This window comes from Myotis daubentonii, chromosome 1 (assembly GCF_963259705.1).
Source record: "Myotis daubentonii chromosome 1, mMyoDau2.1, whole genome shotgun sequence".
In the NCBI taxonomy this organism is placed as follows: Eukaryota; Metazoa; Chordata; class Mammalia; order Chiroptera; family Vespertilionidae; genus Myotis; species Myotis daubentonii.
The window spans coordinates 158888860-158913123 of NC_081840.1; the positions used below are offsets into that span (position 1 = coordinate 158888860).

The window sequence follows — 24264 nt, forward strand, 5'->3', positions numbered from 1 at the left end:
GCCTGAGGCAAAATATATCTGTTGTCTTATTTACATATAATGTCTGATGTTTTTTTAAAAAAGAGATGACTCTACTGACCTATCATAGACTTCATAAAGTCTGAACTCTCTATGAAATGATAAAAAAAATCAGATCAATTTTTTATTCTATCTGCCCAGATTCATTGACATCTCTGTGACACTGAGAGACCATAGGCATGGTGAGGGGTGCACTGTGTGTGGACAGTCATTTCATCTGAGTCAACACAGTCTGGTCCATGGGGCAAATAGTTTCTCCATCTTGCCCTTGCTAGCTCCATGCCAATCAGGTCAATTGGTAGTGCCATAGACATTTAGAAGCAGAAGAGGATTGGAAGTCCCACACATATCTTGTTTGTAAATAAAACTTATCCTTTCCATCAAAAGTAGTAGTTGTATAATTATGTGTAATAAAATAAAAATATTTAGTTTTCTCCATTCCTCTGAAACTTCTGTTTCAAACCTTCTGGTGCAAATCCTCTAAAACCCATACATATGTCTTCAAGATTGCTTAAGACGCTCTTCTCACTGTGACTGTGAGAAAGAATGATGGCCATAAATTGTGGCTCAGAATCTCTGAAGGAGAGATAATATCAGGAATTGAATTAGCTCTGTAGGCTATTGGGCTTTGGTCTGGCAAACCATGTGGACAAATAAAAGAATCAATAGGACATGCCCCAGTGGCCCATCCTCCTGGGAATTTTCCAGCTGTATTTGTGGAGCTTTTCCTGGAGATCCTTCAATAAGCTATTTAATTTGCTATTTAAATTTAAATCAGAGGGCTACTTAACTCTTGGATCCAGGCTTTGGGTACTCCATTAATCAAAAGAAAAGACACTTTACATTATCTAGGCCTCAGAAATTTACAAAGGCATATCTTTTCTAACATACAGCTCTATTTTTTATATGAGAGAGAACATCTCGATATATTTATTACTCTCTCCACTACTGAACGGTTTACTTTTTAGTTAATGAATGAGAGGGAGTGGAGAGAAGGTGTAAACAGAGCTGCCTTTTGGATGATTATAGTTTCAGTACCTTTCCTGGAGGTTTTCATTTTCTACTTTGTTCACCTGGATGAAGAAATAACCTGGTTGTGGTTCTACTATTCGTGGTCCAAAGGGTCAGGATAGCTGGTAGATAGAAGCACAGTTGGTTTCATGGTGACCCAACATTATCCTGGACTTCAAAGAACTTCCTCTTCTCTCTGCATGAAGAACTCTTTAAAGAAGTCCTTTTTCCTTTTACAAGGTGAATGCTGCAAAGCACGTGGGAGGACTATTTCCTTCTCAGTGTTTACCTTTCAGAGGTGAGGAGTTCATAGACATTTCCCTGTTTGTACAGTAGAATCTAATCGTTGGCTTTGAGGCGAAGGCTCTCCCTGCTGCTGTTCTACTGTCAGGAGTTTCCCGTGCTCATTTTTCACTTACTGATGCACTAAAGAAGCTGTGCCAGGAACCCGAAAAAAGCCACATGAAATTCCTCTGGAGTATATTTCTGTCAACATTGTATATCACTAAGAAAAGAATTCGGTTCTGTTTCAAAGCCTTGCTTTCTTTCACAGGTTACAAAATGTTCACTGAGTGGCCAGAAATGACAGGCAAAGTGGATGAGTGGGAAAGTCCACATATTTTCTCACTAGGCATGAGTGAAGAAAGACCATAAAATAATGTAACAGGTTTTTAATGCATCCATGTGGATTTATACATTCAATTGAGTATGAGCCCCCCAGTTAGGAAAACCTGGGGGATGCTGTCCGCAAGATATTCAACAATGTGCAACATGGCACAAAACAATTTTGGAAGCGTGCTGACATTGCACTCAGATCTTGTGGTGTGTAATTTTATACCACTTGTGACGTCATTTTATCTGCCCTAGGGAGCTCTGTGAGTATGAGAGCAGGGATTGTACTGTATTCCTTTAGAACAGTGGTTCTCAACTTTCCTAATGCCGCGACCCTTTAATACAGTTCCTCATGCTGTGGTGACCCCCAACCATAAAATTATTTTTGTTGCTACTTCATAACTGTAATTTTGCTACTGTTATGAATCATAATGTAAATATCTGATATGCAGGATGTATTTAGGTGACCCCTATGAAAGGGTCGTTCGGCCCCCAAAGGGGTCGGGACCTCAGGTTGAGAACCGATGCTTTAGAACCTCCCTTTCAGGAATAGAACAAGGACCTTCGTTAGAATTAAATAATTTTTTGGCCTTAATGTGGAAAGTCTTTAACTTTTGAGTGGAATTGCATTTTTGAAAATAGCTAAAGCAATTGAAATGGAATTTGGTAAATAATTGATCTTTGTAATATTATTTAGCAAAAGCAAAAGATAAAAAAAAATAATGGCAATAATTACATATCTATATTATGATCATGGGAAACAAAAGAATGTCACACCCAGAGAAAACCAGGTGAAAGAAAACACACTAAATTCTTATTTTTGAGTGGTAGGATTATGGATGATTTTTTATATACATTTATAACAGAAAAAAAACTCAACTCATATTTGTAAAAACTAATGAAGCAAATTTTCTTTTTGCAATGAATACACAACCTCTGCCCGAGAAAAACCATAAGCAAGAAGATCAACACTATTTTAAGCAATGGAACCATCATTGCAACAATGCATAAAAACTAAGATAAGGATAACTGCTGCTTATTAAAAAGCTACTCTATGCCAAACACATTGTTCTATGCTGTATGCAAATGGTCTCTAACCCAGAAAATACCATTCAAAGCAAACATTTCCATTTTAATTATCTGTTTGCAGAAACTGAAGTATAGAAAGACGAAATGAATTGCCCAAGGTCATACATAGTGGGTGGGATTGAGTGTCGACCTTTTCACTCTGAAGCCTGCACAGTCTTTCAGTGACATCAAAAAGCCTCTTCCTATGTCCAATCAGTCTTCCCATTGGCCAAAGGCAACTGCCTTGACACTAGAGGCCTTTCAAGCTATGACCCCCCTTTTCCGTCAAACCAGTGACTCTGTCTCCCAGGCTCACCTCAGTACATTTTCAAACTCAGCCCCCTCCCCCACATTGCCTGAAGGATTGTTTTTATGCTTTTCTCTCCTTGCATAGCCAATTCAAGATGTCTAAAACCATAAAAATTCTTGGACCTCTCCAGTTTGCTGGATTTGTGCCTACCTTTGAATTTTTATTGATTCTTCTACTCACTGGGCATCTGCTTTTCTGCAGTTCTTATATTTTTTTCAGATCATGATGCATACATGGCTTTGTGCCCAGATGGAATTTTCTCTTCTTGAGGTCAGGCATATGTATTTTATTTCATTTTGCATTTACTGTGGCATACCATAACGGTTAAAAGAACAGATCTTGGAGTCAGAAAGTCAGTGGCTCTACCACTTTTTGACTGTGTGATTTTGAAGAAGTTATTTAATTTCTCAAATTGTAGTTTACTCATCTGCAAACTGTGGCTAATAATACTAACAACTTCATAGCTTTGTAGGGAGAGTTAAACAATACAATAAATGCAAAGCAAGAATTGGTACATGTATAAGACATTGAAAGTGCTCAATAAATATTATTATTATCATTAGTTGTAGTATTCTTATTAACAAAATAAGCACAGGAAATGATATAATAGCCACCAGAGAGTGACCAAACTTAAATAAAACCTCACAAATATCTCCACATCAGTTTAGATATTTTAAACGTTCAAAAATAATTTTTATTTATTTGTTATATCTATATTACTTAACACAGTATTAACTGTTTGAAAAGCACTTGATACACATTTGCAAAATGTGTATGAGTAAATGTGATCATTTTCAAATAATAACCAAAGTAGAAAGAAAAAAAAAAACAGATAAAAAGAAAAAACACACACCAAGAAATGAGAACTTTCAAAATAAACATTATGGTTGGTATTAAAGCACTGATGGATTTAAAAAATTTAGGCAGGCCTGTGAAAATAATCTTAATAATAATAAGTGGGCTTTGTTAGTGCTATGGTCTTTTCAAAATAGAACTTCACTGTGGAGTGATTCACAAAGAACCTGTTGACTTTCTTACTTGTCTATTGGTCAGTAGCTCACATGTATTTCTCTTGGGCAGCCGTGGGCAAACTACGGCCCGCGGGCCGAATCCGGCCGTTTGAAATGAATAAAACTATTGAAATAAAAGACCGTACCCTTTTATGTAATGATGTTTACTTTGAATTTATATTAGTTCACACAAACACTCCATCTATGCTTTTGTTCCGGCCCTCCGGTCCAGTTTAAGAACCCATTGTAGCCCTCGAGTCAAAAAGTTTGCCCACCCCTGCTTGGGGATGATTATTGTTTGTGACTGATGTTTTCAAGCTAGGAAGTGGTTATAAGACATTTCACGAAAACTCAAGATGCTCACTGAGGCAAGCCCATTTCTAATGAATGTTACTGGGGAAAATAAATGACCTACTACACTAAGGCTCTGCTCTAAGCGGTGCCTTAGCAGATGGCATTCAGTTTCAGCCCCAAAATTTAAAAAAGTTACACGAAAAGAGATTCTGTTTCATTGGCACTAAAGCAAAGCTCCCCAGCATCCCAAGACAGGAAAATAGCTTGGGAATTTCTACGTTCTCAGCTTCCACCTGCAATAGGTTCTGTGTGGGTTCATTCTGCTTGAGGCTTATTCCTGAGGTTTGAAGCTGTGAGTGGAAGAAGGACGGTGACACGTTTAGGGTACAATCTTGAGTAATGAAGGCGATCAACTGTCCTAGCTATTAGTAAAAACAGTCAGGTATTTAAAGTACCAATCTGAATTGCAGGACATGCTTACACTGATAGATCTATAAAGAGCCAGAAGCTACTGTGCTCTAAACCCTGCATGTGTTTGAACATCACTAGTTGTGGAGCTGTCTTTTACATGGGAAACTGTTATATTGTTCAGAATTGCTTCCACTATTTCTGCTGGTGACCATGCCAATAACCTCATTTGTGATATGTTAAACAACACACACAGTGCCTCAGTATGGAAAAACTCTCCTGAAAAATATCCTATGAGCAGAACACATGGTAATTCTAATCAATGAGATGCAAATGCATACATATCCTGCCTACAATAGACCCACTTCAGATTGAAAGACACACAGCCTGAAAGTGATGGGATGAAAATATATATTGTACAAATGGAAACAAACAAAAAAAATTGGGGTAGAAATACTTTTATTAGACAAAATCAATTTTAAAACAAAGGCTATAATAAGTGACAAAGAAGGATCCAGCAATTCCACTTCTGAGTATTTATCTGAAGAAAACAAAACATTAATTCAAAAAGACATATGCATCCCTATGCTCTTTGCAGAATCCTATATAATAAAAGGCTAATATGCAAATCGACCAAACAGGGGAATGATGCAGGAGCTGCCCCCTGGTGGTCAGTGCGCTTTCAAAGGGGGAGCACCACTCAGCCAGAAGCCGGGCTTGTGGCTGGCAAGCACAGCAGCGGTGGTGGAAGCCTTTCCTGCCTCCACAGCAGCACTAAGGATGTCTGACTGACTGCTTAGGCTCACTCCCAAGGGCTCCCAGACTGCAAGAGGGCACAGCATGGGCTGAGGGACCCCACCCCTCCCCCTGAGTGCATGAATTTCGTGCACTGGGCCTCTAGTTATTTATAATAGCCAAGACATGGAAGAAGATACATGGATGGATAAAAAAGCTATGGTACATATATGATGGAATATTACTTGGCTATAAAAAAGATTGAAATATTGCAATTTGTGACAACATGGATGGACCTAGAGGGTATTATGCAAAGTGAAATAAATCAGAGAAAGATAAATACCATATGATTTCACTTATATGTAGGATCTAAAGAACAAAATAAACAAACAAAACAAATTCATAAATGCAGAGAACATTTTGATGGTTGCCAAATAGGAGGGGTGTTGGGGATGGGTAAAGGGGGAAGGAAATAAGATGTGCAAATTGCCAGTTATAAAAATAGTCATGGGGTTGTAAAGTACAGCATAGGAAATATAGTCAATAATATTGTAATAACCATATATTGTGTCAAATAGGCACTAGATTTATCAGGGAGATCACTTTGTAAGATATATAAATGTCTAATTACTATGTTGTACACCTGAAACTTATAATATTGTATGTCAACTGTAGTTGAAAAAATACTTTAAAAATAAATAAAAAGTATAAAAAACAAAAAAGAAAGATGCAAATGATTTAATATATAATACATGATACAAATGATTTAATAAATGATGTCACTTATTAGAATTTGCAAAGTGCCAGATACTTTACAGGACAACTCATTTTCACTTGCCAGAATGACCTTCCTAAATAAAAAATTTGTGTGACACCATTCCATGGCTTCTCATGTTTTCAGGACATGCCCCTAATTCAGTCTGGCACAGGAAATGCCCTCCTGGATCTGACTACATCTTACTTCTCCACCATCTGGAGTTTAATCTCTTCCTACCCACCTGCTCCTCCCTTCTTCTGTCTACTGATTACTTGCAGGTCTCAGTGCGCCCTGTTCTGGCTTGCCTCCAGGCCCTGATCAATCTTGAGGTCCTCTCTGTTTGGCTACCTGTTTTTCCAGCCCATTCCTCTTTCTTAACACTGACTTCTTGAGGTATCCTCTTAGATGCCTCTGCAAAGCCTTCTCTGCACATTATTTCCTCTCAAGAATAATTAAATTTTTCTCCCAGATATTCCTATAGCTCAATTTTTATAGAGATATAATTGACATATAACATGTACAACATAATGATTTCATATTTGTATGTGAAACGATTACCAGAAAAATGTTTTGTTAGCATCTATCACCACACATAGTTCAAAATAGTTTTCTTGTGATGAGAACTTTACAGATCTATTTTCTTAGAAACTTGTAAATATGCAATGTAGTATTGTTAACTGTAGCCAACATGCTGTACACCCCCAGGACTTACTTATCTTATCCAGGTGCTTCAACTGGGGATGGGAGGGAGTACTAAAGTGAGAGTATGAGATCTGGATGGGGGTGACAGGACAAGGTATCTAATTAAGTGGAAGTAGTAATAGTGAGATTAGGGAATGAAGAGTTCTATCCCTCCATTCCCTCTCATTGGCATCTTCACTTGTACTCATATCCCACAGGAACCATTCTGGGCAGTGAATAAGATGAAGAATGGGTGAGGATGGGAGCTCCCCAATAGTAAAGGGGTTTTTACTGGTGAGGAGGAAAGAGAGTGAAGAAGGAGAAAAATCCTATTCTATAACAATGGGGGAAAGAGGGCCTTTCTATGGAGAGCTACTTTCTTATGATGACATTTTTCTGGAGCATTTCAAGTAGGGGTTTAGCTGAATAGCTCATATTTTAGAAGGCTTATTACCTAGGAGGTTGTTAAAATGAAGATTCCTAGACTTTACAATATGTGTTTGATTCAACACAGCAGTGGGGACTAAGAATCTGAATTTTATTGATTTTTTACAGAGAAGAAGGGAGAGGGATAGAGAGTTAGAAACATGGATGAGAGAGAAACATCGACCAGCTGCCTCCTGCACAACCCCTACTGGGGATGTGCCCGCAACCAAGGTACATGACCTTGACAGGAATTGTACCTGGGACCTTTTAGTCCACAGGCCAACGCTCTATCCACTGAGCCAAACCAGTTAGGGCTGAATTTTTAAAAAAATACCCCAGGTAATTCAAACATAGTGGGTTTATGTTCCAAACTTTGAAACACATTGGCTGTGCCTCTTTTTGAGATCCAGAAGTAATTTTATGGTCTAAAATCGTCAAATGACCAACTCTTTTCTCTAATGCATGAAGTTACAGTCTATTAATTAAACAATAGCATTAATTTAAAATATGCACTGAGAACAAAAGACCTATTTTTACACATCTAAAGCAGATATCATTTTGCCTTATTATTGAAAGTTCTATGGTAATGTTTTGCCTTTTCTCTAAATAACTGGCTTTGTGACATTCTTCTATCTCCACTTTTTAATGATTTAATATGTTTTTTTCTTCCTGTTTCAGCTTCCTTTTTAATCTGCTACTGCCTGTTAAGTCAGCTTCCCTTCACAGCAAAGACTGAGGCTGCTCTTGTTAGATTAAACATTCTCTTTCTATCTGACCCAGCTTTCAAGTTCATCTGCTTAGTTATATCGTCAGTTGGATAGCAGAAATTGCCAGGATGTCACCCAGTGGGAAAATCAATTCATGAGAGAAGGGCAAGTGCTGTGTGTTTGACTATAGAGCATCTTTTTTTCTTTATTTGAGCATATCTGTTTCAGCACACCTGGGTATTCCTCCCCAGGGCTACGAAGAAGTTTGAATTGCCCTGCTCTTAATTAGCAACATCCTTTCCCCTTCTATTACAGGTGAACATGATTCATTCTCTTGTATGTATTCCTAAGGGAGAGACTCACTGAAAAAGGACATATCATTGCAAAGTGAAGAGGAGGCCAGCAGTGAGGTGCTTCAAAGATAATTCCTCTCCATTGTTTAGGAGGTTTTTTAAAATAAATGTTTCTTATGATATAATCCACATCCACTTGGAGTTAGGAATGCCCTTGTTCCATGAATTCAGATGTTCCAAAGAAACATCCCCAACCTCTGACATTTAGTATCTCTAGTGGCCAGAGATACTATCCTATCTATCCTATCCTTTAGTTTAACTCAATTGGTCTTCATCTGTGTATATGATATCTTACGAAGAGCATAGCACATATAGGCTCTGTTGGGTCTATACAATTTCTGACATTTGTGTATCTGTATATATGTCTTGGTGTGAAGAGTTCTTAAACTGCATAGTTTTCTCTGTGGAGTGTATGACATAAAAAAAGATGAAGAATCACTGAAGTAATGGGCCCACATGTTGGCCTATAAAAATTAATCCCATGTTGTGTAGCAGTATTTTTCAAGGGAATTCAGAGTTAATTTCCACAGGAAGCTAAACTTAAAAGGGATAGTTCTTCCTCTTCAGGAGAGCTCTTATTTTAGAAGGAATTGCAAGACGTTTCCCGCCCCTGGAGCCTAAGGGACCATCTATCTTGGAATTAGATTCTGTGAAGTGGTTTGTGATCACCCACATGAACCAATTGCAAGAAGTTTAATTGTGATGAACTCTCACACTCAATTTAAAAGTATAACTTTTTAAAAAGTGCATTCAGACTATTGATCAGTTTTCAAGGATGGAGAAAGAGAAAGTGGATAGTAGAAAGATATAATATAAAACTCCTCTTCCCCACCCCTCTCCTACATTATAAATCAAATGGGCAGGTTATTGGCTCTTGTGTAAAGGCATCAAATTTCAGATGGATGTTGAATTGAAATGGGGATTTTAATGATCTCTTCAGATTTTTTCATTATTACTTACTAACTCAGGTTACTAAGTTTGTCCTTAAGAAATTATCTGGCCTACCCTATATAATTTACACTGCAATAAAACCAAGCACTCGATTTTTATCATTTCTAAAGTGGGGATAATAATACTATCTTTTGCATGGGATTTATGTGAGAACTCAATAAATAACCTAATCACAATGTTTAGAAATGAGCCTGATCCATATATGTTAAAGTATATTTGCTATGATTATATTATAATATCTACTGAATTTAAAAATTGAGAAATGAAACAATGTCACAATTGAATTAACAGTTATCCTTCACTTTTTGTTTACTCTCTGTATTGGGTTTGAGTTTTTAAAACCTTGTTGGATTTTGAACAAAGTGAACTTTTGGCTAAATAGATATTTATTTCATATTTTTCTGGATTCCTTTTCCCAACCTAAGAGACTTCTGTTCTGAATTCAGTTTTCTCAGAATTCTATTCTTCATAGCTCAGCAATTAAGAAAAAAAGCTGTCATCAATGCTGCCAAACATTTTGTGCTAGCATAGGTTTTAGCCATTATAGGTTTAGCCATTATAGGATTTATTACATGCACTTAATTAGGGCTTCTTGGAAATTATGTTTATTGGAAAGAGAGACTTGAGTGATAGAAATTTGGGGCATATTGAGAAAGTTTTAAAGACCAATATGACTTTCAACCTCAGGACTTCATAGGAACACTCTTCTGACCACCCCTGGGCATGATGACCACACACTGCAGAGAGTGTTAAGGGTGATCCTTTAGTCCCAGTCTGCTTGGATTTTCTATCCCAGCGCCAGCTTATAAGCTGAGTGATCTTGAACAAGTTATTTATCCTCTATGTGCATAATTTGTCTCATCTCTTAAAGAAGAAGAAAAAAGTACCTACATCTGAAGGTTTTTTTAAGAATTAAAGCTAACATAATGCAATGATAAGAGGTACCTGATGCATGTGTTTATATAAGTGTTTGCTCTTCTTATTTCTAGAACAATCATAATTTCACAAAATCCACTTCTGTTTTCACAAAATCCATTTCTAATCAGAAACTAATACTGTGCCAAACTTAACTCTGAATTCAGATTTATCAGGACGTTTTCTATATGAAAGTTGATTTTTGTTTTAATCTCTTGCATTAAGATGAAAAGGATCAAAGGCTTATATAAAACTAAAATCACTAAAAGTTTACCCCAACATTATGCAGTGCATTTATTATTCAATAAAACATGGACACCTTGTAATGCTTTTTTAATAACAAAAATATGTGAACAAAGTAGGTGGGATCTCAATACCAGATATCAAGTTGTATTACAAAGCCACTGTTCTCAAAACTGCCTGGTACTGGCACAAGAATAGGCATATAGATCAATGGAATAGAATAGAGACCCCAGAAATCGGCCCGAACCAATATGCTCAATTAATATTTGACAAAGGAGGCAAGAACATACAATGGAGCCAAGATAGTCTCTTCAATAAATGGTGCTGAGAAAATTGGACAGATATATGCTAGAAAATGAAACTAGACCACCAACTTACACCATACACAAAAATAAACTCAAAATGGATAAAGGACTTAAATGTACGACGGGAAACCATAAAAATTCTAGAAGAATCCAAAGGCAACAAAATCTCAGACATATGCCGAAGCAATTTCTTCACTGATACAGCTCCTAGGGCACTTGAAACTAAAGAAAAAATGAACAAATGGGACTACATCAAAATAAAAAGCTTCTGCACAGCAAAAGAAACCATCAACAAAACAACGAGAAAACCCACTGTGTGGGAAAACATATTTTCCAATGACATATCTGATAAGGGCCTAATCTCCAAAATTTATAGGGAACTCATACAACTTAACAAAAGAAAGATAAACAATCCAATCAAAAAATGGGCAAAGGACCTAAATAGACACCTTTCAAAAGAGGACATCCAGAAAGCCAAGAGACATATGAAAACATGCTCAAAGTCACTAATCATCCGAGAGATGCAAATCAAAACAGCAATGAGGTACCATCTCACACCTGTCAGACTGGCTATCATCAACAAATCAACAAACGACAAGTGCTGGAGAGGATGTGGAGAAAAAGGAACACTTGTGCACTGCTGGTGGGAATGCAGACTGGTGCAGCCACTATGGAAGACAGTATGGAGTTTCCTTAAAAAACTGAAAATGGAACTCCCATTTGACCCTGTGATCCCACTTCTAGGAATATATCCCAAGAAACCAGAAACACCAATCAGAAAGGATATATGCACCCCTATGTTCATAGCAGCACAATTCACCATAGCTAAGATCTGGAAACAGCCTAAGTGCCCATCAGTAGATGAATGGATTAGAAAACTGTGGTACATCTACACGATGGAATACTATGCTGCTGTAAAAAGGAAGGAACTCTTACCATTTGCAACGTCATGGATGGAACTGGAGAGCATTATGCTAAGTGAAATAAGCCAGTCAATAAAGGAAAAATACCACATGATCTCACTCATTCATGGACAATAGAGACCATTATAAACTTTTGAACAATAATAGATACAGAGGCAGAGCTGCCTCAAACAGATTGTCAAACTGCAGCGGGAAGACCGGGGAGGGTTGGGGGGCAGGAGGTAGGGGGGTAAGAGATCAACTAAAGGACTTGTATGCATGCATATAAGCATAACCAATGGACATAAGACACTGGGTGATAGGGGAGGCTAGGGGACTGTCTAGGGCAGGGGGATAAAATGGATACATATGTAATACCCTTTGTAATACTTTAAGCAATAAAAAAATAAAATAAAAAAAAATATGTGAGGTCATGCTTTTCCATTTTAATAGAGTGGGCAATAGATGTATTGCCACTCAAGGAAACTGATGTTAGCTGAGTAGCTAGTACGCCTTTTTAAAAGCAATATAAGCAGGAAAAGTAATAAGAACAAACCAAATTCTACTGACATTCTATTAGATCTCAATATGGGTTCAACAAATTTCCTCAACTCACAAGTTTCTCTTCTAATTTATTTCTCCTATGCCGTTTCCCTTGTCTTTCTTATAATTTTAGAGAGATGAGATGATAAATTACTTGCCTAACACTTTAAATCAAATCAGATACAACATCCACTTATATGAAAACCGTACCACACCCCAAACTTATATCTAGTCACAACCTCTCAAACACTTATCGAAAGGTTTCCATTTTCTCCTTGCTGTGGAGTACAGAAACAGGTTTTCTTGGTAGTGTCCTATGTCCATGATCTAATGAGTCAGGCTACTGCAGTCCTGCCTTTTAGCAATTTGTAATTAACCTGTGAAACTTGTGATGCTAAAGTATTACTGTGGCAAGTAGCATAGCATGTTTCTAACAGGGATTCAATATTCATCTGTGAAAAAGAAGAGCCTTTGTGGTTGCTCTTCTTTGGGTAAAATTACAGACCTATCAATCTTAATGCTGTGGAGCATGAAATCAGGAAGTATTTCTCCCTCCGCAGAATATTGTATTGCACAGTTAGATGTATTTTGAGAGTAATGCTTCTGCATGGGGGAAAGGATGGCAAGCAGAAGACACAAACTATAATGAATTCAATCAACCATCCAATTATTATTTCTGTGTTAGCTCATATCATATGTTTTCAATCTCTGCCCTTGGGCACTGAGACTGATGAATCACACCCAACGCTCTCCCATTTCTCCTATGTGGCTATCATTTAAATTGTTGACACGTATCTTCATGATAATATAACAACATGGAAATACCCAGTCCTCGGTTACAATATAACTTAAAAAGTTTTTATTTTTGCTGCTGTTTTTTGCTAGATTGAGCGAGAAGAAAATAATGAAATTAGTAACTTGATGGCTATCATTTTAGCTAAGAATTTTGCTAAGTGGAAGATTAAATCTTATTACCAAACTGAGAGACTAATTTTGTTTGTTTGTTTGTTTGTTACTAAAGTTGTTAACTGATTGATTCATGGCTTGGCATCTTTTGGGGGTGAGAACTGTTAGCATATTAAATACAAACCAGTCTTGATATGAGAATGCTTTTGGTGGCTGCTATTTAGGAGAATGACAAGAGAACCTCTAGACCTGAGTTATCAAATACAGTACAGGTAGCTAATGAGCACTGGACTGTAGCTAGTCAGAATTGATATACGTTGTAAGTGTATATTACACAAGAGATTTCATAGACTTAGTCACTGAAATCTTTTGTACGTATTGTGTGTTAAAATGATAGTATTTTGGATATATTGTGTCAAGCAAAACTAACTGTTAAAACTAATGTCATATTTCTTTTTTATTTTTTAAAATGTGACAACCTAGAAAATTCAAAATTACACATGTGGTTTACATTTATAACTTGCATTATATTTCTATTGGACAGCAGTGCTCTAGTCCAAATGGCATAATTCAGCAGTTCAAAGTTCCAAGTTAACAATCTTAGCTGGAACAAGCACCAAAGAACACTTCTAAACATGAGTACAAGTCAGAACATCATCTGTGTTCAGCTGGAAAGGAACAAAACGACTTACTCCAAAGGACTTCCTTGATGAAAGTACTTCCAATTTTCCAAATTTCACCTATTGAATGAATACACACATAGTCAGAAAAATTACTATTTTAAAGTTAAAATCCTGGAGGCAACATAGTTCTGTCTGGTGAAGATGTGAGTTCTACCTGACACACAATGCCATTAGTTCACAGTAAGAGAATTGCTTGGAGGCAATCACTAGACAATAATGAATTGAGGGTGCATGTGTGTGTGTGTGTGTGTGTGTGTGTGTGTGTGTCTATACACAAGTGTGTCTGATATTTCTTATAAATCTTCCACAGAACAAAAAGTTGGGGGATTTATCCAGTAAGTGCTGGTGCTGAAAAGCACTTTTAAAAGGCACAAAGTGGGATAACTAAGGGCCCATTTGAATGTTAAGATTCAATGTTCAGGTAACAAATTTGGTTGCATTATCGTGAAATAATTTTTAAATTAACATTTGGTTGTCAAAGTTCAACTGAAGTTGAGCAATGAACTGGAATGATCCTTTTAACATTGATGTAATCATTATGTAGTATGTACCTAGATTTAGAATGCCATCAATTAAATGATATTTGACTAATACTATGAGCAGGAATGTGTCAAAGATAATGGTGAATTTAGGCAATTGCATTAACTAGTCAACACCTTATGGTCCATATAATATGAAATGCTCATGAGTAAATCTGATACAGAATTATATCCCATAGAATTTCAGAAAGTTTAATAATCAACAATCCAATAAAACTTTTTAAAAAATATATTTTATTGATTTTTTTACAGAGAGGAAGGGAGAGAGATTGAGAGTTAGAAACATTGATCAGCTGCCTCCTGCACACCCCCTACTAGGAATGTGCCTACAACCAAGGTACATGCCCTTGACTGGAATCGAACCTGGGACCCTTCAGTCCGCAGGCCGGCGCTCTATCCACTGAGCCAAACCAGTTAGGGCCCAATAAAACTTTTAACTTGTACCTGTGTTAGAGATTTATTAAATGAATTATTTTCATAAACCCCCTGTGTTTCTTAAACATAAGTTTTAATCACTTTTTGGGAGATTAAAACCTTAACATATAATACACTGAGTAAAAAATGTAAAAAGAAACACATATAAAAAGAAACACACATGGCATCTCTCTCTATATATATATAAAACCCTAATATGCGAATAGACTGAACAATGGAACAACCTAACAACCGGTCACTATGATGTGCGCTGACCACAAGGGTGTGTGTGTGGAACATGGTGGGCATTGGCAGCAAGTGGCAGAGCATGGAACATGGCAGGCGTTGGCCACAGCGGGATGGTGGAGCAGGTGAACAGGGGTGCCAGGTGGCCTCTGTTTAGATCCCAGTGCTGCCACCTAATTAACTGAGTTGCTTTGGTTAGACAGGTTACTTAATCCCTCTGTGCCTCACCTTCCTCATTTCTAAATGACAGTTGACCATAGCACCTACCTCATAGGGCTGTGGAGAAAATATAGTGCTGGCCACATGCCTTCAGCCATTGCAGTGGCTGCTGTGAGTTGCTGCCCAGACTCTCCTCAGGATGGAAGGGCGTCCTCTCCAGCTACTAGGAGTGCTGCAGAGGGAAAGCCCTCAGTGGGCAGCAATTCCTCAGTGGGAATTGCCTAATCTGAAGACATTAGCTTTATCCAAAGTTACCCTTCCTCCCTGGGTTGGTCTGCATCCAGTTTGTGAGGTTGCAAAAGACTGACTTCTGTCCCTGCTGGAGACACCTGGGAAGGAGCAGCTTCACTCTGCTTTCCACGGGGAGGCACCACAGCTCAGCTTCTCTCCCTGCTGAGTCCTGTTTCTTTCTCTTACCTTCCACACATGTTGAACCCAAGAACTGTCCCTAGTAAAATCCTTACCGTGTAACCTCTGCCTCAGGTCTGCTTTCTAGGGAGCCCGACATGTGGCAGCTGTTACTACTGTATGAGACATATGGTTAATTCAATTCTCTGCACCTAAGAGTCCAAATTTTTACAAAAATACATAAAGTGAAGGAAAAAAACGAAAAGAAGACAAGAAAGTCATTAAGAAAAGAAGCAGATTTGGAAAAGAAATAACCAGAACTTTTGCAATTTTATATATACTCATGAACATGAATACCCAATAGTCAAAACAAACAGTGACTTAGATGCAACTGGAGAAAGAAATTAACTGGAAGAGAATAAATTATAAATAAATTACCCAGAATGTAGCACAGAGAGAGTTAGAAAATATGAAGAATTTAAGAGATGTGAGAATAGAAGAAACTGACATACATCTATAGAAAAAGGAGTTTAAAAGGAAAGACTAGAGAATGGGGAAAAAGAAATATTGAAGGAAAAAAGGTTGATAATTTTTCCAAAGTGATGAGAGGTACAAATTTTTAGAATGAAGGAACACATCAAGTCCCAGAAGGATACATTTTATGCCTCTGGCTATCTAAGGATTAAGTTGGATAACACCAAGAAATAGATCTTAAAAATAATTTGAAGGAAAACATTATTCTAATAAAGGAAACAATTATCTGACAGCAGACATCTCTAAAGTAACAGTCCAGAAAGGAGTAGAATAACCTCTTCTTCGAGTTGAGGGGAAATTACTGTCAATTGAAAATTCTATATCCAGCTATTTTATTATTCAAGAGTGAGGGAAAAGAGACGCTTTCTCAGACTGGGAAACTACTCACAGGCCCTACCTGAAAGACCTACTAAAAAAGATTTAGGGAAGAAATTTAACTGACAAAATAGTTGTAGGCTGATGTGTACTAAGTAATTTTGATCAAAAGAATTGGTGGTCATAAGGGTAAACTTAAATAAGTGTTTATCATAAAACCAATAATGATAATAACACCATAAGATAACAGTAACAATAGCAATAACAATAATCATGACTGATTTCAGAGGGTTAAAAATAAGAAAAAGACAACTAGGCCAATTAAAAAATAAGAAAAGCTAGAAGCAATATGTATATAAAATATATAATGCACTCTATATTATATATACTGCTTATATATACATATGTGTGCTTACACAAAATATATATTAAATACACTGCTTATATGTGTGTATATTATTTATATATTGCTTACATATATACATATATGTATGCATACATATATTTACATATATAAACATTATATACAGATATATGTAATATATACACATGTGTATATATGTGTATTATACACATATACATGTATACATATATATGCAATATATATATACATATGCATTGCATGTATACATGTATATATATAAGTGAGTGTTTAGTACATGATCCAGATACTATTACAAATCATTGAGTAATGCATTGACTATAGAAATGGTTCTGGGATAATTAAAATAGAGAAATGTCTCTACCTCATATATAAATACCTAAATATGAAAAAACAAAGCTGTAAAAACATTTTAGGTAATAACATGTTTATAATATTGTGTGAGGGAACAATTTCTGAAGCAATACTCAAAAATTAAAAAAATAAAATATTAAAACATTTGAACCATTCTGCATGCTACAGACTTAAAGATATCAGCAACAGCTTAAAGGAAAACTGAATGGCCAATAAGCACGAAATGAAGCTCAATCTCTATATTAACTAGGAAAATGTAAACTAAATCAAAAGCAAAAAAATAAACACCTAATCGTCCACCAATGGTGGAAGCTTTTTTGCAGTACTGCACAGAGTTAAAATAAATACACTAGATCTAAATTAATCATAGGATAATTCTCAAAATTATCCTCTGTCCTGGTTATCTCTACCCAGAGGGAAGAGGGGATAGATGGGATGTAGGTGTGGGACTTTTGCTCTCATTTGCAAATTTCTTTATCCCTTCCCTAAAAGAAGAAGGAGGAGAAGGAGGTAGAGGAGAGGAAAAGGAGGAAGAGAAGGTGGAGGAGGAGAAGGAAGAGGAGGAGGGCAAGGAAGAGGAAGAGGAAAAATGTAGAATGAAAGCTGAAGTAAACATGGCAAACATATCTTTTTCATTTGGGTGGTAGGTAAAAATGGTTTCTTTATTTCATACCCTTACATATATTTCAAATATCTCATAATAAAAAATAAGGAAGGCATGGTGCAGAACCTTCGTTAATCTCAGTTGCCTATGTTTTTCTCTCTCCAGTATTTCTATTATTTTTAATCTTAATTTCAATGGTCTTCACTGTGCTTTCACTTTCCAGATGGTGGATTTCCACACAAGTGAACACCTTCATCATGCTTAAACTCACCATGCTTTACTTTATAGTAGATATTTGTTGTTTTAAACAAATAACATTTAGTTTCCACTTTAAAACACAAAACCCATATTTACTTTGTTTCCTGATTCTACATATAATATCTGTGGTTTCTGATAAGTTTCCTATGATAATCACAATCTTTAGAAACAACTTCTCCATATTGTTGCTCTTTATTCAAATCAGTTATATTGTCCAGAAAATCATTTTTTAGTTTTGTTCTTTCTTTTTTTTTTTACTGTCTGTTTTAGGATGGCTTCTCTGAGTCTCTCGCTAGGCATTTTGCAACTATTCCTTGTGAAATAAACTCCTCCTGCTGATCAGTATGCTGTCATTAAATCATAACTTTAACAAGGAGAAGGATGTTCTTACTATCTATATTGGATTTTTTCCCCAGTATGTATAAGTTAGAAGGGCTCAATTTAGAAAACAAAATGTTGGTTGTTAATCTATCACTGACTTAACTAATTGTCAAAACCTAAAGTCAGACTCAATGATGAAAAAGAAATGCAGATAGTACCTGTGACCTCAGGTCTCTATTTCCTTACCTGAACTTCAGTCTTGAGCGGTAAATACTGTAGATCTTTAATTTGTTCCTATCTGAGTCAGCAGAAGTAGGTAGTGATCATTGTCTGATTATTCCTGGCAGCTTTCAATCATAGCTTGCATCCTTGCTCCAGGAATATGGCATCCCTCCATTTGCTTCAGCAGAACTATACTATATTCATCTCCCGTCCACACACTGTAGAGTGTTACCACCTACAGTGTTGCTTTTTCTCTCTGGGATACTAGCATCCTGTTTCACAATGGCTAGCACCTATGGAACTGAGTGTTCATGGGACTAAAGACTAGTATGTCTTCAGCGTGTTGCAGTTATCCATAAGAGAGACAGTGTGATAAATTAGAAAGGTCACTGGGCAAAGGATCAGGCAAACATGGTTGGATTCCATTCTTTTATTGTAGTGAAATGAGAAATCAGTAAAATTTTAAGATAAAATCCTAAGTCTTGGAAGAAATTCCAAGCTTTCTAGAGTCTTCTATAAGCTCTGCCCATTCATCCTTCTCTTCTGGTTGTTCCCAAACACTGAACACACATTTCACTTGCCTTTGCCCCGGCCACTCGCTAGTGGGAAGATTGATAAGCATTGATATATGTAAAACTTTTTATACACTCCAAAGTTGTATGTATGTAAATACATATTAATTGCATAAAATTGTTTTTTCTTTCTTTTTGCTGTTATATATTTCTCCCTGCTCCTACCGATTGGAACTCCTTGCCTCATCATCTATAGTGATTGCCAGAGGAAAGAAGGGTTGGGGGAGCTAGAAGAGTGATAAATGGTGATGGAAGGAGACTTGGCTTAGGGTGGTGAATACACAATACAATATACAGATGATGTATTACTGAATTGTATACCGAAAACCTATATAAGTTTATTAGCCCATGTCACCCCAATACATTCAATTAAAAAGAGAAAATAAGAAAATGTTTTTTTTTCTGGCTTTTTTCCTAGGATCCCCCCCTTGTCTAAAATGGCTCCATTGTAGTTAATAATCTGGGGTGATGAAAGGCATAATTTAAGGCCATTTACCTTCTCCATTAGCAGGAAGATGGCTTCACTTGTGACAAATAGAATTGGTGATCACCTCAGGCAGAAGACACAGGACATTTGCTGTCGATGCAGGTCCCTGGGGCTGTTCCCTGTGTCTCTTCGTGTCCATAGCTGAGCTCACAATTTTTAAGTTCCTCCATGGACTCCCTTAGAAATTTATTTGTCACTCTATGTATAGCTAGGTCTTACCCCTCAGCAACTGAGCTCTGGAGAGAAATTTCAGTTGCTGAGAGAAAGCATAGTTTGGAACCCAGAGGCCTCAATAATTCCACAAACACCAGATAGGAGATGCCAACTGCCCTCACTCATACAAACTCACTCCCATTGCACTAACTTGAATGAGGACAAGGCAAACTTTTGCTCAGAACAAACAAATGATTCCTGTCCATCAGATAGGAGTTTATGCATTCAGGAATGGTTGGTCCATGACATAGTCAATGTTGTAGAACAAAAAAGGGGGCTTTTTTAGGCTTTAAAAGTTATTCCTACCCATTGTAGAAGATTTGGAATGCACAAAAAAGCATAAAGATGAAAATAAATATTTGAAAATCCCCTCCTCCCCTCCTCCAAGAGCAATAGAATTTTTAGTGATAAGAGACCAATAATGATAATAGAAATCGTCAAACTAATGCCAGGCACTGTGTGGTTATCACAGTGACCTGGGCAGTCTGGTTGCACAACTGTGCTCTTAATCCCTGTTGCTGACAATACTCTCTGATATACCTGCTGTAGGATCCTAGAATAATAGTAATGTTAACACCAAAATTATAATTATGGTTTAGGTACCCCACATGCATCATCTTAGTTAATCCTAACAATAATCCTTTCAGGTAGATACTGTTATCACCCTCATTTGTCAGCTGAGAAAACTGGGGCCTAGAGAAGTGATACACTTGCTTGAGACCAAGTTTACACAGTTAGTATGCAGGGAAGCTGAGATTAAAATGGGCCTCTTGACCAGAATCTTTCTCCTTGGGGACCATGATGAACATTTACTGCTTTCCTGACCTATTGGAGCTGGAAGGGATCTCATCAGTCATCTTTTCCAAATTGCTTATTTTATAGAAGAACAATTGAGAATCAGAAACATAAAGAAATTTGCAAAAGGAAATAGAATCAGTTAGTGGCCATGATCAGCACCCTGGCATTCTGGGCTCTAGTTGGAGAAAGTACAAGGGATGTCTCTGGCCACTGAGCAATTCAGGGGAACAATTTTACACTTTTAAACATCATTTCCTACATCATTGTCTCTGGGAATCCTGTGACACACACAATTCTCATATTTCGTTGTTTTTTTTTTTCATACAGTAGGAATTCACCCAGGAAAAGTGCAGTTCAGCCTCTAGGATGTTAAACTTCAATTCTGAGAAACTAAAGGCAGTGTCTGGAAGCCAAAATTCTAATCCCACATAAGTCATGGCAAGGACTTTTGACTTTCCAATTCCAAATGATAATATATTCCTCCATGAGCAGAGGTAGATCAAAAATAAGAGAAAATAGCCTGAAAACCATGTTCCTGGCTACAAGGAGGAATTTTTTAGTGCTGAATAGATGAAAGGTAATAGACACTTTAACCTTGGCTTTGGTGATCACCTCAGGCAGAAGACACAGGACACTTGCTGTCTCTGGGTGAAATGTCTTCATTCAGAATTCTTCTATATTCTATCCATTTTCAATCAACAAAAGCTCCCTGTGAGGAAGAGCAGAGAAAGGCAAAAACACCAGGCAATGAGGGAAATATTTAAAGTCACAAGGTGAATGAGTTTCCTCAGAAACCAAGAAAAGATTTACAAGGAATCATGTGCAAGACACAATGGATTGTGACTTCTCCAAAGAATTTTCCAATTGGACAAGTACATGTTGGGCAATCTAAAGCTTTCTTCTTAAACTCCTTGTTCTTTATCTCTGCCTCTTACCCTTTTACCTCTTACACAACATGTTGCTTTAACCTGATATATGCATTGAAGAGTAGGGGAAAGGCCCATTAAATCTGTAGTTCACCAAAATTATAGCCAATAGATTATCAGAACGATGGCCAAATATTATCATAGGCTGGGCTACTCATCAAATGTGCATTGCCCAATGCAGCTATTGTGTTTTCTGAGTGCACCATCTAGGCAGAGCCTTCTCCTTATACATAGGCATGCCTAGAAAGAAAGAAAAAAACGTCTCCCAGCTTTTTCTGGATCATGACATTTCTTGCCTCACTTCCCCCTATGTCATAGCCCTTGCTCTTTTACAGTCTCTCTGTATGTGTTTCTAACTAGACATGTGCTTTGGGGGCATTTCATAGCTGTTAAACATTTTTTAAAATGTAAGAAAAATATCCAATTGTTTTACTTTTTGTGTCAGGCTTTATTCTTAAAGGTTAGAAATGTTCTGCAGATGGAAAAGAAATGTGTTACAAATGACATCAGTTCCATCCATGGTTTTAACAAAGAAAAACTATATGGAGGTTGATAAATATGCTTGCCAATAATTAAAATAATATTGGCTTTACAGAACAATTTATTTGATGTGTTACAATATTTGATAGGTGAAGAGAAAACCTCTAATATTATAAGATTCAGCATCACTTGAGGAAGTGCCAGAAGATTCACTCGTTTATGGTGTTATGTCTTTTCCAGTGCTCAGGTCACTGTTACAAGTTTGGCACAAGGTAATGCATTAAACCTTTAACACCCCTAGGGTACTAAATGCTTCCTCTCCATTTTGAATATTTGATGGTGGGTTGGTTTTCAAAAATCTACCAAACATGTTTTCTCCCTCATGATAGTTTATGAATTTCATTATCATTCAACTAAGTAGAGTGGCCTAAAATTGCCTAAGCTTCCTGAGGAATTAAAGATAACCATCACCAATAAATATTTATTGAGCACTCTTTTTATGGTTAAGAGACTGTGCCAGGCACTGTACAAAATTGAATTACAACTACACAGCTACTGCCCATAGGGACTTGCAATCTAATTATAGACAACCAGATGAGATAAACACAGATGACAAGCTCTGGCCAGGCAACCACATATTGTTCATGTAAGAGAGAGAGAGATAAAAAAGAGAGTGTACTTTATTGGGTTAAAAAATTAACCCTCCCCCCATCCTTTGTGTTTATCTCAATCTGAGTTTAGGAAATAACTTTATTTGGGTAAATGTTGATATCAATGAGGTCTTATTCAGCAATAACAAAGGAGGCACACTTCATAATTTTTCTTGTCCTCTCCCTCTTTTTCTTCTTATACACCTCAAGAACACAGGCATCAGTGTCATTTAAAGCAAGAACAATTTGTTTCAAAGAAGTAGCCTCTTGAAAAGCAACAGGTTCAAGGCCTTACATATGTTCTGCGTCACCAAGGTGGTACAGAGGGTCAGCTGAGAAACAGAGTGATGAAGAGGGGTTAACAAATACTCCTAATGTTTTATATCAATAGTTCTCAAAGAGGGGTTCCTAGACCAGCATTATTATCACCTAACACCAATGGAATCAGAAGCTTCAGTGGGACCCAACAGCCTGGGCCGTCACTAGCCCTACAGGTGACTGAGGCCACACACCCTTGGAGAATCTCACAATGATTTTGAGACAAATTTGTTGCTACTCCCCATTTGTTGCCCACTGGTATAAAACCCCAGAGCAGAGGCACCCCTAGGTTGTTGTTTGGATTTGAAAATATGTCACCATGATTTCTAGTTAAAAAGGACTTACACCTTTAACAAGGAAGGACTGAAAAAAATTAGGGGAGGGAGAGAGAAGCCAACAGGCTTTTTGAAGGGACTCATTCCTTAGATGGGCTCCAACTTGCTTTTGAAAAGTCTGAGGGTAAGCACAGGGGCAGAAGCCTTGGTTAGTTGCTGCAGTGTCTTTCTGGGTTATATCAGGGACTTCATAAGTTAGTAGTCACTGCAGATGCATTATCCCAAGTGACTGATGATATTGATCCATCAATGAAGACATTGTGAATGAAAATGATCTCAAATGGAGGAGAGAATCGCCTGCCAGTAACTGATGCCAGGAATTGCAAATTTGGAAGTCTTAGCATTGGTGAAAAAAGGAAATGGCCAAGGCTAGCACATAAGCAACACCAATCAGGAGGAATATGAAGCATATACTATTTCTTTAGACAAATGAAAATATAATTATGTGACTGTGTGTGGCCCTTATACAATGTATAAATTTATGACTTGGTAATCCAAGGAAAGAATGAAAGGGAAGGGGAAAGATAGAAAAGTGTAAGGATCAATGAGATATTTGGGGGCAGGTCAAGAAAGTACTAACAACTTTATATACATTATCTGATTATATACATTGTCTAATTTAATCTTCCCACACTTGGAGAAGTTCAGTGACTGGTTCAAGGTTCCTACAGTGTATAAATATGGGAGCCAGGACTTGCATTCAGGTCTGTTTAACTGCATACATCTTGTAGAATCCAAACATGTACAAAATTTCCACTGCATGTGAAGCACCCATCTAAGAATTGTCAGTGCTTACTTCACTAAATCTAACAACAACCCACTTTTTGGTGGTGACTATCACTCCCAGTGTAAGAAATAGGCTGAGAGATAGGAAGTCATTTCATTAGCAGT

At 37.1% G+C, this 24264-nt stretch overlaps 1 long non-coding RNA gene across 1 annotated transcript in view; it reads left to right on the forward strand.

Moving 5' to 3' along the window:
- LOC132215546 (uncharacterized) overlaps positions 1 to 19539 on the forward strand; it is a 44922-nt gene extending 25383 nt beyond the window's left edge. Inside the window, exon 4 of the long non-coding RNA XR_009448541.1 lies at positions 19363 to 19539. This is a non-coding gene — a long non-coding RNA (uncharacterized LOC132215546). The remainder of the gene's footprint in view (positions 1 to 19362) is intronic.
- The last annotated feature ends 4725 nt before the right edge of the window (positions 19540 to 24264 follow it).